General features: G+C 36.0%; 1 protein-coding gene across 1 annotated transcript in view; it reads left to right on the forward strand.

Annotated features, from left to right (window-relative positions):
- Window positions 1-6,413: 6,413 nt before the first annotated feature.
- LOC120634450 (filamin-A) overlaps window positions 6,414-17,799 on the forward strand; it is a 97,596-nt gene continuing 86,210 nt past the window's right edge. Inside the window, exon 1 of the mRNA XM_039905027.1 lies at window positions 6,414-6,502. The gene's annotated coding sequence lies outside the window, so the exon portion shown is untranslated. The remainder of the gene's footprint in view (window positions 6,503-17,799) is intronic.

Consider the following 17,799-nt stretch of genomic DNA (forward strand, 5'->3'; position numbering starts at 1 on the left):
GTAAACATTTTTCCAACTCCTTGTATATTTTTTTTAAGTCTAAAGCGGTTTAAAGGGTAATAAAAAAAAGTCTGGATACTACAATCTACTATCAAATAATAGTTTTTAATTTTTAGGTGGATTTCTTAGATTTTACTTTAATTTTTTTTTAAGACTCTCGAATAGTCCAAATTTTGTATAAAACTGGGAATTCTTCTTTAGAGTTCCAAAGTTAGTTATCAGTCTAGTTACACTCTTCGGTCAAGGTTTCTTTCAGCGTTTAAGAGTTCACCCCTTCTCATCACCATCATTATCATATTAACCCATTACCGGCCCACTACAGGGCACGGGTCCTCTCCCACAATGAGAAGGGGTTAAGGCCGCAGTCCACCACGCTGGCCCAGTGCGGATTGGTGGACTGCACATATTTTTGAGAGAACATTAATCAGAACTTTTAGGCATGCAGGTTTCCTCACAATGTTTTCCTTTACCGTTGAAGCAAGTGATATTTTAATTACTTATAACGCACATAACTTAGAAAAGTAGAAGGTGTCTAGGATTCGAATTAGGCCCCGAACGTGAAGTCGAGCTCCTATCACCCCTACTACCTTTTAAAATGATCATGTTCATATATATACGAAACAAGTTAGGTATACATATTGTCTTTACATAATATAAAAGAAAGTCGCTCCCGCCGTTTGTAGGTTGAAATCTTTAAAACTACGCAACAGATTTTAATTTAATTTTCAGAAATAGATAGTGATTCAAAAGAAAGGTTTATGAATGAATTAATGAATGAATAGACTTTTATTGTACACCAAAGAAAAAAAGTAGTTACAGAGATATAACTACAGAGCAATAGAGTAGAATTTGGTGGCCTTATTGCTTCATAGCGATTTCATCCAGGCAACCAAAGGCGTAAAAGGAAAAAAACAGAAAATAGGTGGCTTGTGCAATCAATAAGATTTAAAAATGATACAAATATATAAATAAAATATATATAAATATATTACATATAAATACAAATAAGATATAAACATATATGAAATTACCCATAATTAACGTAAAGTACTAAAAATCATATGCAAATATATAACATAAATATATTATGTGTCGAAAAACTGCATATTTTATGTAGGAGAGAAAAGCATAAATTTCTGCGTATCAAGTTTTTGCAGATTTAAAAACACTGCCAGGAACAAGGACTTATAAAGCTCTAATTTGCCTATGACGTCACGAGTGCGGCCATGACACCCGGCAAATATATTCGCGGGAAATAATTTTTCAAATGAGAATTTGAAATTGATTAAATTTATGTAGTTTTTTTATGGATATAGTAGATAATTCCTAACAACATAGGGCAGTTTTTCAAAATAAGTCAACATACCTGAGTATCGACACGTAGACTAATACACTGATTCGCATGGGTGCAACCATGCGAATCAGTGTATTAGTCTACTAATAAAAACCTCCATCTCGCAAGGCAGACCGTCCAATCAGCCGACCGTATTATTTGGTATCCAACAAGAGCTATGGCATGAATATCTCATAAGCGTTGATATAATGCAGCATAAATGGCCGTAAGTCAGTGTAATGATCATTAAGAATTGGCATTCCTGTTCGCCGTAAAGACATTTTGCGACATTAAATCCCGCTTTACGACCAATCGAATACCAGGGTATTAATGTAATGTATCAAAATAAGCGGTCCGACATTAGGTTTAGGTTATAAATCCTTTTACCTATAATCAGTTTGATTAATGTCTCACTGATGAGACTAGAAGAGAGATCATCTTCACCTTCCTCACTGGGTTCGTACGAGTACAAGTCTATATATACAACATGTAAAGGGATTACGAAATACTGTTGAACGGTGCATAAGTATATTTCATAAGGAATCATCCTGTAAAAATATTAAATCAAAAGAAGCATATTTCCATATAAACTAATTCAAAAATGTTTATTTTGGATAACCCTAGTGAAGATAAAAGTCCTACACACGCATCGTACCTACGCTACACGACGCGTACCTAATTGACAAGAGGCACATGATTTTGATTTTCCATTTGGGCTGTATCTGATTTCTTTTAGTAAAAACTTTAGCACTGGTTTAATCAAAAACTATAAGTTTTTCGGTTACACAGATAAGTCTCAGAGACATTTAAGTAAGCCTATGAAGTATTATTCATCATCATCATCATATCAACCGATAGACGTCCATTGCTGGACATAGGACTTTTGTAGGGAGTTCCAAATTCCACGGTTCTGGTGCCGCTTGGATCCAGCGACTACCTGCGACGCGCTTAATGTCGTCTGTCCACCTCGTTGGGGGTCGATCAACGCTGCGCTTACCAGTTCGGGGCTGCTTCTAGCACCTTGGGACACCAACGTCCATCCTTTCTGCGAACTATGTGCCCGGCCCATTGCCACTTCAACTTCGCGACTCGTTGAACTACGTCGGTAACTCTGGTTCTTCTAAGAATCACCACATTTCTGATTCGATCGTGTAGAGATACTCCGAGCATAACTCTCTCCATAGCCCGCTGAGTGAGTCTGAGCCTTCTTATGAGGCCCATAGGCCCTTCTATGGGCCGCATAAGAAGTATTATTACTGGTCTTATTTACACGTTGTATGAACCCAAGGCAGTAAATGAGACTCACGTCCTTGTAACGTAAATGGAAAACAACGGAGTTCAGACATTGTGCCGCGTTCGTAAAAAGAGTGATTGCAATCTATATTTCAACTCACAAACCAAGGGTATAGAAACTTATAATTATCTAAGGATTTTACTAATTCGAGATTATACATTCGATGAAAGGTTTTGAAAGATCACTTTTCTTTCGACACGTAATTTATCAGCCTCGTCGGTACTAGCATTTTCTCGGCATTTAACAAGGCTGTCTAGTGTTAGATAGAGTATCGATCTAAGACATTTTTGACTTGCTAATTTTCACACTTCACGACGTGTCCTAATTAAACGATCCTGTAAAGTTTCTTAGCCGCGTTGAGCGATTTATGATAGAGAAAACAATTATGGGTCACGATATCGTATCGTTCTTCTTCTCCTTTTTTGCGTTAATGGCTTTTTGTCATGCTTGCACGGCACAGTATCCTTCGCCAATGTCTGGTAGGTAGCTTGAAGAAAGCACAAAGGAGAATAATGGGATAGTCTTGAGACTATTTTAGATTGGCAAAACAATATCGTATCGTATCGTTAAAGCAAGAGATATTTAATTGTTAACCAATGAATTCTAATTGCATAAAACATTTTTTTTAACTATGATTCCTACTTTATTTTATGTATATTTTGATGTTTGTGTGCAATCATGGGTGTATGTGACATAGGAATATATATATAACATAGAAATATATACATGTATCATATCACACGTCCAACATCCGAGCGAGGTGCCAAGAAAAACAATTTATTATCTACTTTGTAAGTATACATGTCGGAAAATTCTGCACAAAATATGCAGAATTCCAGAACTACACACCTACATAATATTAGTAACTGTCTCGTTTGTCAAATGGTGAGCGTGTTCATGTAACGAGGTCCTGGGATCAATCGGGTCGGGCAAAAATTGTTTAGTTTGATAAAAAGGTAGCCTATACATAACATACATTTTTTTAAATTGAAATAAACAAAAAAATTTAAAATGACATTTACTACAATAATAGACATCATTATTCAAATTATATATATATATATTTTGTTCTAGTTAAAATATGACAAGTGCGATATGCTTAAACATGATTTTTTTTAATATAACTATTTGTAAGCTCGCTGCTTGAATAATATTGCACGCCTGAAATGTCAAACTGTAACCCACCTTTTTAGCTAATAAGAACATATGTAGGTATACAGTTTATGAAATAAATGAATTATGAATTATGAATGAAGAATCTCCGTCCTTTCAACTTACTCTTTGCCAAAAATCAAGATGATTGGTTGCTTAGTCCGCGTAAAGGAAGGAAAAAAACTCTTTGCATTGATTATATTAGTAAAGACTACTCGATAGTTTCATAAGTTATAAGTGATAAGTTTTCAAGGAATTGTAAAAGGAGCATACAAAAAGATATCGGTTTTAACTTTTTTTTTTTAGGAAATTATTCGAAACTTTATGAAAGTAAGACTGTAGAACTGAACGGCAGCTGCAGATTTGCGGTGTGGATGCAGTTTTAGTGCGGTTTGTATAACTGCTTCAGAACTGCAAACCAACTGCGCTGTATGCTCGCAGTTGGTACTAGTTGGTAGAACTGCACACGAACTACTGCGCAGTTGTTGTGCAGTTCTATGGACTTTACTTCACTAAGTTTTCGCATATCCGATAGTTTCGGTGACAGTCAGACGAGAGACAGTCAGATTCGAAATTTTCACATCGGACTGCACACACGCACTGCATTAAAACTGCACGCGAGCTGTTAAATGCGGTTTGGATGCAGTTTTAGTGAGGTTGGCATAACTGCATCAAAACTGCAAACATTCGGTTTGCAGTTAAGCAAAGTTAGATATATGCACTGCACGTTAACTGCACACTAGCAGTTTTCGGATATCCGATAGTTAGACGAAGTAGCAGACGCGGTTAAAGTCAGTAGGTAAAGATAAAGTCTCTGTGAAGTATCTATAAAGAGATTTTATTTCATCTTAAACAAATACATGTGTATAATATAGCAAACATCCGATGAAAGCTCTTGACTAAGGTAAATATTATTATTATTGGAATTTTACCCATCTGCTGTCGGCAATTCAAAGCGTTGTAAACTAGAACGAGTTTACACATACGAATTATAAACATTTAATATCCATTAGGGTTTTTACAGATCTGCATAGTTGTATATTTATATTCGTATAGTGTGTATACACGTTGACTTATTTTTCGTCGGGAAACAGTTACCCAGTTAATCTCTCCAATGTCTACTAACATTGTTATAATAAACTAAAAAATAATATTAAAAATAAAATAAGTGTTTTTAATTTTTATAAGAAGAATCCTATATTTAGTTTCAGCGGCGCATTGCGGCGGCGGTCTCAATTGAATCAATTGCAGTTATTTGTGGAATAGAAAAAAAAACCAGTAGATCACACATTGTAATCACAATTTGATCAGTAAACTTCAATTATTTTGAATATTGCTTAATGTTACTGCAGATCGCATAGATTAAAGAGGCTGGCAATTTTTGACAATAACAATAGGCTTTATATATTATAAATTGTTACAATAACAAACAAATAAATATTTAAAAAAACACCATAATTAATTTCGTTTGCGTCAATGGGTCATATTCTCAGCTCAGTGTTGGAGACTGCTTGCAGTATCTTGGCAGTAGGTACCTGCCAAGATATGATGTATATTTACAATAAGTAGCTCGCATCACGAGATTAGGGCCATGTGGAGTGTTGAGTCAACCCTTATTGTTCCGATAGTTTCAGTCAATAGGATTCTCGCGAAAACTTTCGACCATACCATAAGAAGCAACACAAGGCAGTTGTCCTTGAAACGTCGCGTATTGTTACGTGGTTCCTCACTCTGGAGCCCTGACCGCCGGTTGCTTGGGTACTCCAAAGCCCAAATAAAACCAAATAAAATCGAAAACGAGGCAGGAGCGTAGCAGATTTATACCAGTTATAGAATCTATGCTTTTATCTACGTTTAGAGAATTAGTTTAGCCATTCAAAGGGGCAATGCTGCCAGCATTTTAGGCACTATGCCTCGCTGCGGCGGTTTCGAAGATATTTTATAGTGTTTTTGTGAAAAAGAGCAACTGCTGAGTTTCTTGACGGCTTCTTTTCGGTAGAATCTGCCTTCCGAATTCTTCCGGTGCAAAACGGTTGACGTTGCAAAAGTTCTTATATGACTTGAAATAAATGAATTTTAAATTTGTATATTATAATTTAACATTGTTAAGAATTAAAAAAAAATTGTAGTAGTAATATAACATTGCTCATAATAATTTAAAAAAGAAAAACGATCGAAACATCGACATTCATTTGGCAATATTTCTAAAAGGCCTTGGACAACCAGTATCTATTGCTCCCCATTTCAAAGTTCTATAAAACTTATCTGTGAGGGAAGACTTCTCAACCGCACCCACCATTCTGCAATGGGCTACCGTGGTGAACTAAATTCTCACCCCCTTCACATTGTTTAGACCCGTGCCCTTTAGTGGGCCGGTAATGGATTGATATGATGATGAGGGAAGACTTTGTCCAGCGAGACATTATTAAAGCTTATGATGGTGAAAGAGGGCAGTGAACTACTAAAGCTCGTAGTACCTTATCATGTCCCTTCTCGCCTTCATTATAAAGTGAACATGAAATTTTCGTGTCGTTCCATCCTAAGCTGTATTTATAGTTCGTTGGTTTCCTCACGATTGGAGTCACGCCGGCGAGATATTATATTTTAAACCTATATTACAACTAGGGACGTGTAGACGTCAAACTCTAGATAGTTAGGTTTAGTGTAGCGTGTAAACTTAGTTTAGTGTAACTAGTGTTTGTGTTGTGCAGTTTAGTCACGGGGTGAGTTTCATTAGTGATTTGAATGTTGCGGGTTATTTTTCATAGTTTTTCTGAGCAGCTGTTTATGTTTTATGATTTATTGTTGGTGATTAATTTATTTTTAAAATACGAACACCGGTTCACCGGTTTTTATTTATTGTTTGTTGTTAATACTTATAAGGTTTTAGTTTTTTTGTTTTCGGGTGTTTAAAAGGTACAGAATAGGTTTTTTTTAACGCAAATATCCATGATATTGAGTTGATGGTTTTTATCTATTCTTCAAAAGTTCTTAGTATTTTTTTTTTTATCTTCTTCGTTAAAGCGTTCAAAGTTAAATAATCCCTGATAAATAGTAAAAATATCTTTGAAGTTAAAAGAACCTTGGGTTTTATTGGGCATTTTGCTTAGTTAGCGAATTTAAAAACATAAAATTGTTTTTTTTTATTAATTATGGTGTCAATAATAAAAGTACTTGCCAAACCAAATAATGATTAATAAACCAAATAAAGATAATTTTCATTAATGAAATGAGATCGACTAGCGTAAACAATCAATCGATTGCACAATGTTTATTATCCCGAAATAATTAATGAATCTAGATAATCCTCTTTTTTTTTTTTGGTGTGGTGGAAAAGCTTTATGGCTACCTCTGTCCTTTTGGGCAGGACAGAGGTTATGTGGGACTAGTTTACCCGAACTTTGGACGTCCGGGGAACCCGTTGTATACTTCCCAGACTAATCTAGATAATCCTAATATTAGATCAAGAAATAAAGTTAGTAGTGCCATAATATATCGTAACATAGTATTGACTGGAAAGAGTAGAAAAAAGGATATCATTACTTAATTAAATCTCCAATCCGAGTAAAGCAGGAGAATTTGCGGTATCAGCAGCAATCATTTGGTGCAGATTAAGCTTGTATCCTGGAGACGGACAAAGTATGGCTTTTATACCGGTGACCTTCAATAAACTAAGCAGTACCGATGAAGAAAAAAAATCCCAAAGTAATTGCACACATCCTGGAGACAGACGCACGATAGGAATTTTCTTTTTCTGGATAATAAAACGTTTAAAAAACCGAAATCACGCAGACGATGTCGCGGAAAGCAGCTAGTTAAATATAGATAAACAGTTTATATTTTTGTTTGTCTTTAATTTGGCAATGACACTAAACGTTAATTGCATGTAATACTGTAATTCGATAGCGATGCAACCAATTGTGTCCCAAAATAGCTCTTTAACAGCAATCGGCGTTTAAGTTTAGATGTTATTACCACACTCACATGTTTCTCGGAATGCCCTCTCAGATCTCAGAACATTTTGCTGATTTAAAAAGGTACATAGACACCTGTTTATATCCTCATTGACATAAACATTATCAAATAAATAATATAAATAATAAATAAATATAATACGACAATACACACATCGCCATCTGGCATCAAAGTAAGCGTAGCTTGTGTTATGGGTACTAAGATGGCTGATGAATATTTTTATAAATATAATACACATAAATACTTATAATATACATATATACACCCAGACACTGAAAAACAATCATGCTCATCACACAAAACATTTTCCAGTAGTGGGAATCGAACCCACGGCCTTGGACTCAGAAAGCAGGGTCGCCGCAAACTGCGCCAATCGGCCGTCAAATTATTATTGCTACTATACACACGGTGACTTTTTTTTACGTCCTTGTAGCAAGTTTTATGCAGCAGAAAAAAAAATCGAATAGGAATTTAATTTAATTGAATTTGATTATTTCAACATTCAAAATGCAGTAATAGTTTTTTAAATATTTGTCATCGGTTTTTAGTAAAGTTTAATTACTTTAAATGTTGCTTAGAGTTACTTTAGATGGGTGTCGACGATAAAAACTAATTAGGTACTATATGAAACTGATAATGGATGGTTTGAAAGTAATTATATTGTAATACCCGGTACAATGAGAATACAAACATAACATCATGTTTCGTATCGCCAGCGCCTTTTGTTAATGCACTCAAGTTAGCTCTTGATTGCACTTTTACCTGGTGGCTAAGTGAAAATTGGGCTATGGCAGATATAGTTGACCCATACCTCTAATCGGTTTTAACGCGACATCGTACCAGAACGCAAAATCGCTTGGCGACACGTCTATGTCGGTAACTAAACACGACCGGAGCCTTTTAGACTAGACCGGAGGGAGTTGAGAAACCCAAATGGGCCAAACACCCCTGCTGGGGACCGCACAGCTACTCAACTATCACTTACAAGACCTTATTGCATTGTCGTTGCCACTTGTTTGTTGTCTATGATAAGTCAAAATAAAAACTTCATAACATCGTTTGACTTTCACAGCGCGGGAATTTTTAATACTTAATTACAGTGAGCTTGCAAAACATAATATATCTACGCTTGATTATAATTTTGCCATTTAATGAAACGTTTAAAACTTCATTCTTATTCTTGTATCTTAATTTTATTTTAAACTGCAGTCAAACGTTAACTTGTCGCCCGAGAGACAAATGAGTGAATAACAAAAGGAAAATCCAAGATGGCGGGCATGTCGCCACTTGTCAAAGTAATTGTCACAGCTATCAACGGGTGATTAAGCCGCGTGACATCGAATAACTCTCGTCATTTATTTTAAACAATGGTCTACATTATTATTATGGAGGGTAGAGGTAAGGAGAGTCATCTGTGTATATGAAAAAGTGTCGTCAAAATGTATTAAATTAGGATGGCGCCACATTTGCATCAGGGTAACTCTTAAAAGAAGCGCCAAATATAAATGTTGTTAGAGTAGGCTTGAAAAATAAACAAGGAAGTATGGAGATACAAGGAAGTAAGGTTATATTTACCACAATATTTTGTACAACGTAAGTTGTTGAAATTCTCAATAATTAACTACTTTAGTCGATAATGATATTAAATTCTTTAACTCGGCATACTTCAATTCATCTACGATTGCTACATTCATACCATACCCTGTGCATCCACCAGCGCCATTGTGGAGGATTTTTGAACTGTTATTTAGCGCATACACTGGACACTTTTTCAACTTTTCTCCCATATAAGATGACTCTCCTTACCTCTACCCTCCATAATTATTATATTGTAATGGCTCATAAAAAAAATTGGCATATAGAATGACATTTTAAGTAGTAGCAGATCTTTTGTAATATAGCTCGTCTGGGTAAGGTACTTATTTCTGCTGCCAAGCATTGTTATGCTCGATCTGAAGGGTTCGTTCGTGTAATAACAGGTACATGAGACTTAACAACTCAGTCAATCACTACAAACAGACAGACTTGACGTTTCAAAAGTGCTTATATTAGGCCTACTTGAAATAAATGAATTTTGAATTTTGAATTTTGAATTTTGAATTTTCTGTTTGATGGACATAGGCCGGCAGTTTTTAGGAAGTGTTCCTTGCATGCACTGCGAAGTGGTATGGCATATCTATATATACAAAAATGTTATGTTGGTTTGTGTACGCTTTAAAAACTCAAAAAGCTATGCACTGATCGAGCTGAAAATTTACCATGATATATAATCCGCATCAAGGATTTGTTTTTATCTATTTTTTTGCATCAGTCACATATCCGCGAGTCGAAAAACAAATAATATTCTATATCCACAAATATTGCAAAATTAAACTTATATGTAATGTATTCTTTGTTTTGTTTCTAATTTCTCAACCATTCCATAAAAATGTGCCACAGCGAACCGTGGCAGGGTACAACTAGTTATTCATAAAATTATTCATCAGTTATCTTAGTACCCATAACACAAGGTACGCTTACTTTGGGACTAGATGGCGGTGTGTGCATTGTCGTAGTATATTTATTTATTATTATTAATAATTTTCCAAATACCATTAGGCTTGGTCCCTCAATTATTATGATTAAAAAAAAATAGGAAAACTGTTGACCTAAAGCCATCCCTGCAACTTCCCGCTAGTTCCATACTTATTTTATTCTTCGAGCACAAACACTATTTTTTTAATTCTCTAATTGCTGTAACTTTTGAACGAATCATCCGATTTTCACGTCGTTGGTGGTATTCGACGCAGCTTATTGAGTCCTATGAAGAATTCTAGATCAAAAGTCATGCAGACGAAAATTTTCAAAATGATTCTAAAAAAACCCTTTTTTCGGAATTTTTCGTTTTCGATATCTCTCGAACCGACCGATTTTGACCGGACCGGCGGTGATCGACGGTGTTATCAAGCTTAAGAGCCGATTAAAAGTTATTCTAAAAAAAGTTTTTAAATTTTTTTATTTTTTATATTTCTTGGAATCTATCGGTCCGAATCGATCTCGAAGTTGTAGAAAATCTAAGACATCTGATGAAAACTCGTTTTCCAACCACTCGTTTTATTAACCAATACAACCACCCACTTTTGAAATTTTTAATTTTCTTAACCGCTTTCTTCTAAGTTAAAAAATTGAAGACTAGTTTAAGTGATAGCAAATAAGGTCGCAAGCACGTCTTGTTTGAACAGCATAAATGTATTGAATTACTTTAAAATATTTTATCAAATTCCAAACAAATTTAGAACTTTGATACCTACACGTTTTTTTTCCTCGAAAATCATTCAGAGAACATCTATTTAATTAACGTGAAGACTGACAGAGGAAAAACAATTTATAATGTGTCAAAATGGGTACTTTGAAGAGAAATGAGCAAAATTTTAAATATATTTCTCAAATGTACTTTTCTTTGATAAATTTTTTACAACCCGCCGTCAGTACTCCAGGGAGCAGATATTTTTCTTTACCTCAGCATAAGTATGTGACCATTGGGTTCTAAAATATACCTTATCGTCATTGGATAGAAGTTGGCGTTACTTTGTGGAATTCCATGATATAATATCAGTGGCGTGCTTAGAGGTTATAAAATGAAGATGATATAAAATGAAGAAAATCTCCAGTGCGAGTTATAAATACTTGAGGGTAGGCTTTTTATAACTCTTGCTATGCCTATCCTTAAGTTTTTTATGACTCATACTGGATATTTTCTTCATATGCACTCCACAGTCGACTGTATAATATGCACGCCACTGTATAATATATACGATTCTTAGTAATTATTTGTCGTAAAGCTCTCCAGCACGGCTAGCGTGGGCAGGAGACAATTATTGGATAGAAGCAGGCGTCACTTTGCGGAAATCCATGATATATTATCAAAATAAAGCTTAATTTGCTATACTTCGCGGAGTATAGCAAATTAAGCTTAATTTTGATACTGGAGACAATTATCTCCCCGGGGAAAGGATAACAATTTATCTTCTCCCACAGCTTTATCAACTCTCAGAGCATTGGCGCACAAGTGGAAATAATATCCAAATAATTGGTGTTCTCATCTTGCTAACCGCGAATACTTGCACAGACATAATCAAGTAGCCAGGATCAACAACTTGCTCTTCGGTTTGGCCTTATCGATTTTGAGATGCCTTACTATAGGTACGACCCGGCGTCAGTTCTTGAAAATAGCAGTGCATTGCTCTACTGGCATCGAACGATTATCACTGACAGGTATATTACAGCTAATAGACCTGATATAGTCGATCGATCAGTGCGCCGTGCAATAATTGTTGACATAACTATTCCACATGACGATAATCTGGTGAAAGCTGAAAAGGAAAAAGTATCTGAATACTTGGACCTTGCTCACGAGATTACCGCCATGTGGAGTGTTGAGTCGACCGTTGTGGTTCCGATCGTCGTTTCAGTCAATGGTCTTCTCGCGAAAAGCTTCGACCAACATCTCAAGAAGCTTTCGCTTGGTTGTTGGATCAAGGGTCGGATACAGAAGGCAGTAGTCCTTGAAACGGCGCGTATTGTGAGGAGGTTTCTCACTCTGGAGCCCTGCCCACCGGTTGCTTGGGCATTCAAAAGCCCCGCAAGCGGAGGGTGGATGTTTTCTTTTTATAAATTTTTAATAGTGTTTTTTAATTTATTTAACAAAATTTTATTTTTACCTTTACACATACATACGTATTTATATACAAATATACATACAATAACTTGCAATACATTTGCGTACAATGAAACAGCGTTTACTACAAAGGGACGCGTGCCTTTCACTTTTTATGTCTGTCTCTCTCGCTCTTAGGCGGGCTAACCATGCCCGAGTGGAAGGGACGCGTGCCTCTCACTCGCTCTCATTGTGAGCGCATAACGTGAGCGGAGCGTAACGCAGTTTCTTGAAGTGTCACCCGGCAAACCAATTTATAAGACGTTGTCACGTCAAAAAAAAGAAAAATAATAAATAATAGAAATCCATATAATATATATGTCCATATAACATATAAATCCAAATATTAAACTACTCCAATTCCCTTTTCTCGTGCTTTTGCAGGATGACACGTTAATTTTATACCTTGTCAGGGGATAAATAAATTAATATACTACGACAATACACACAACGCCATCTAGCCCCAAAGTAAGCGTAGCTTGTGTTATGGGTAGGTACTAAGATAATTGATGAATATTTTTATGAATACATAAATACTTATAATATAAAAATAAAAAATAAACACCCAGACGAGAATCGAACCCACAGCCTTTGACTTAGAAAGTGGGGTCGCTGCCCACTGCGCCAATTGGTGTCTAAATGATTGAAAATATCTAAAACATTGTCATTATTATCATCATACTCGTCTCAACTCATTACATTAGAAGGTTTTAAGGCCGCCACGCGTGCCCAGTGCGGACTGGTGGACTCCACACACCTTTGAGAACATTATGGAGAATCCTCAGGCATACCAGTTTCCTCAAGATGTTTTCCTTTACCGTTCAAGCAAATGACGTTTTAATTGCTTAAAACGCTCATAACTTAGAAAAATTAGGGGTGCGAGCTGGGATCCGAACGCGGCTCCCCGAAAGTTAAGTCGAAGTCCCAACCACTGGGCTATAACCGCTAATACAATGTAAAGGTTGGAAATAAAACAATCAGTATAGACAAAGTCGCGGGCACAAATATGCTACTGCTAAAAATATGCCACAGACCTTCACAGACAGAAGGTGTTGACCTTCATAAAAAAACCTTGAACAGATAAAATGAACCTGACAAAATATCAGCCTCCAAAATCCTCGTCCTCGATCTCAAGGTTTGACCTAGCCCTCAAGGTTCGGCCTTAGCCCTCAAGGTCTGACCTCCTTCAAGGTTACGTCCCATTGCCACATCCCCGTCTCGAGGTCGACCTTCTCCGTTAGCCTCGGTCTTGCGTCAAGGATAGACCTTGGGGGAAGACCTTTACAAAGTTCATAAGAGACTGAGATGCAAGGATATACCTGTTTCGCTTTCAGGAAATTGAATTTTATAGGATGAGGGTTCTCTTCATAAAGCACCTAGAACTAGAAACGACTTTATTCGAACGACTTTCTGTAGTTTTTGTCTGTGATTTCGATTTATCGTTTTACATCTGTCCTCTAATGTAATAATTTTTTCATTTATCCGTAATCAAAAGATTTATTTGTTAGTACGTTGTTATAGTCAAAAAATATACATGCAATTTTTAACAAATAAAAACTTTGCTTAGCATCTTATAAACAGATAACAGACTGACTATAGAAAACGGAGGTAAATCTATTTGATTAAAAGTACTAGGTACTCAACAATATTCAAAATAATTCTATTTTTTTACTGAAGTGTTCTTAACAAAACTTTGGGGGAACAATTACGAGTATGTTAAAAATGCATATAAAAAATACTAGATGTCGATATCAGACTGGTAAATAGGCATCATTTAATAATTTCAGCTTTATTGGCAAAACACTCAGATCCCGAAAACAAGTGAAAAAAAAATGTTTATTTAAAACGTCAAATGGAATGAAGTATATTCATTTATACTAGAATGAATGAACGAATGATAATTAAATTAAAAACCTGGTTAAGTTTGTTGTGGGCTTTTCTAAGACCGCTTGGAACCCTCCTTTTTTTTTTTTTTTTCGTGGGGAAATCCTCATGGATACCACTACACCACGGGGAGGTGCAGTGGTTATGCCGGACTCTTACCGACTAAAACCCCACGGTGTTCCAACTCATCACCTGCAACACACACTGCACACAACCGCAACCCAGTCAGCGGTGCCTACTGAGGCAGGCACTTTCCTGTAACAACTTCGGATACCACTGAACACCACCGAAGGCAAACCAGGAACACGGAGTATGCCTTTCAACTCGAGGACCAAACTCCGACGGGCGACAGAATCCCCGTATCTATCACCCGGAGGTCCTTCTCAAGGGGGCAGACGTCGGTTGTGTGCCAACTGTCTACGCCCGACTCTTCCGCGGCGGAGCGGATTAGAACCCTCCTAGCTTAAGTTTTAAGTTAAATGTGTGAACGCTTCATAAGTGCCTGTGATAAGGTCTACATGAATAAAACATTTTTGAATTTGAATTTGCATTTGAACTATAGTATAGCATTGTATAAATATAAATTAAAAACTGTGTTTATAGGTTAGGTTAGGTTTAGCATTATTCTACGGCCAACCGTGACGCATCGTCCGACCGGTGCTCTGCTCCTAAGGGTCGTGCTGTGACGATTTTTAAACTTTACTCAAGAAATGAAAGTCCTTATGCCAATTGTGGGAGAAGAGTTCCGTGCCCTGTAGCCGGTAATGAAAGTTTATGGATCTGTTTAACTGAATGTAGTTTCTTTCAGTTTTATAGCCATGTTACTACAAAGTACTGAGACAGGTAGAGTAATAAAATATAAAGAAAAGAGAGATAGACGATTTTTCATTCGAGGATAGCGAGATGGCGTTCAAGGCCCTTTCAAGGCAACGCTGGGGGCCCATTTTCCGATAAGCGTTTAGGAGCGAGGTTGGCTCGAGTTTTGTACCGGTGCAAGGATGTGTGACGTCATATTTTTAGCAACGAGATTTTGTGTTTTTTTTAATCCTGCGGGAACTGTCGTTTTCCGAATAAGGTTTTTAGAGTAAAAAGGATAAAGTAAACAACAAAAATGCTTGGGTGTCGACTATTCCTCCAAGCAGTTTTTTTTTAATAATTTTAAATTATAATATTACCTTAATTTTAAATTATAATATAAGCTACACTAAGTGATAAAACTTATATCACAGCTTTCTTCTTAACAAGGGCTTGTTTGGAATCCTAGTAGCTTTAGTTTTTAGTTTACAAATGTAGTTAACGCTATCATATTTTGTATGTAGGACACAAATATTTTTTGCAATGTAAGGTAGTTTCAAATGAAAGGGATTTGTTATTGTAATAAGGTTGATTTGTGCTTGCAGGTTGTAGATTGTTTTGAATAAAATACGTATGCACTTTGGCAAGGTTTAATTGCGACTGGTTATTAGTATTTCACATTATTTAATTGGGATGGTAAGCTTGTGTGCGTTTTGTATGTATAATTGGAGAATGTTTGTATGCGTGCTAACTGAAAGTATGAACGTGTAAGTTGTACGTGTATATTATGTCTCTTTGTCATATATTTAGTATTTAGCCTTATTTGACTCAACAGGGATATTTTACTTCGATTTCGAAGATCTCTTATAATAACTTATAATAAATTGCATACAATTCTACAATAAACTACCAATTGTCATCTTGGAGATGTCTCTTAAAAAGTTCAAAGTTTGTATTAAACGTAAGCTTATAGAAAAGTCCTATTATAGTATAAAGGGCTACGTAAACGATAAAAAAGCTTGGGTGTAAATTATTGCTCTAACCAGGTTGCTCTTCTAATAATTTAAAATGACATTGTGAGATGGTGATAACAAAAAAAAAAAACACCCGGCTAAGTTTGTTGTGGGCTTCTTCTTAGACCAGGACGCGTTTGGAACCCTCGTAGCTTTAGTTTTAAGTTTACGAATGTGGTTATCGCCATCATCTCACTACCGTGTGGTTCTTATGTACGCATCAAAAGTGCCACCTGTGGGCCTACTTGAATAAAGATATTTTTGACTTTGACTTTGACTTTAACTATTTTACCTAATAAGTAAAGGAAAAATTGGTGAGGTATTTTTGATCTTTTTTGATATTTACATCTTAGCACGCTAGTAATAAAGGAACGCTTATTCGATATCTAGATCTACCTAAACGACACGACGACCACCCTGACGCAGCGGTGAGCGATTTGGTTTTTTAGTGGGAGGTCCCAGGTTCCAACTTATTATAAATTATTATTTGACTTATAAATTATAAATTATGATTTATGAATTTTCTCTGGTCTGGACGGCTTCGGCCGTGGCTAGTAACCACCCTATCGACGACCCGCTAAGCGATGCGATGTCGCGTAGAAACCGATTAGAGGTATGGGTTTAAATATAACTGCCTGTTACCATCTTAGACTGCATAATCACTTACCACCAGGTGAGATTGCAGTCAAAGACTAGAACGAAGTTTAATAAAAAAAAACAAAGTAAGGGCCTTATTGTCTCATCCGCTAATTAAACCTTAAAACGTGTTAAATAGCGCGTTTAATTCTTTCACGCTTAACCAGTTTTTATTTTACTCTATTTATATTCCTTAGTAAGAACACTTTAATACCGATGTAATAAATAGCGTGTTTAATCATTTAAAAAGCGCTAAATTGTATTGAAAAAGTTTACACAATACACTAATTATTTCCCCTGACGGCTATTACACTATATCATGGGCGGGCGGGGAGCCAACACACCTGTCCGCCCCAATCAGATTCCTTCGCAAACTCTCTGTGAGGCCACTCAAACAGCGTGCGGTGCGGCAATTCATATAAACACAAAAGCTGGCCTACACAAAAAAAAAACTTTATAAGTCGTGTAGGAGGATTTTTTATTTTGTGCTCTCTTCCTGCTTTTTTTATTGATTTTGTCCCACTTCAAGTTAGTTCTTGACTGTAATTCCACTTGGCGGTCATTGAGTAAGCTTGGCGTATTTTTTATTATTTTAGTACCTATCAGCCATTACAATCTCACCTGGTGTTAAGTTGATGATGCAGTCTAAGATAGTAGCGGACTAACGGGGAAAGAGCAAAGTTTCAGTAAAATAGTTTTAAAAAATACGCTGAATTTACTCAATAATTTAGTTAGAGATAAAATCGTAAAAACAAAATAGCTTATCGTTTAAAAAAGTAACACTTGTTTTTTTATTCATGTTCATCTTAAGTTGCCATGAAGCCCCAAAGTAATCGTAGCTTGTGATATGGGTACTAAGATGATTAATGAATATTTTAATGAATAATATACATAAATACTTATAATATACAAACAAACATTATTACAGTTGTAGGAATCGAACACACGGCCTTGGACTCACAAAGCCGGGTCGCTGCCCACTGTGTTAATCAGCCGTCGTTTTTTTGTGGTTTCAATTTTG

Source organism: Pararge aegeria, chromosome 24, assembly GCF_905163445.1.
Source record: "Pararge aegeria chromosome 24, ilParAegt1.1, whole genome shotgun sequence".
Classification (NCBI taxonomy): Eukaryota; Metazoa; Arthropoda; class Insecta; order Lepidoptera; family Nymphalidae; genus Pararge; species Pararge aegeria.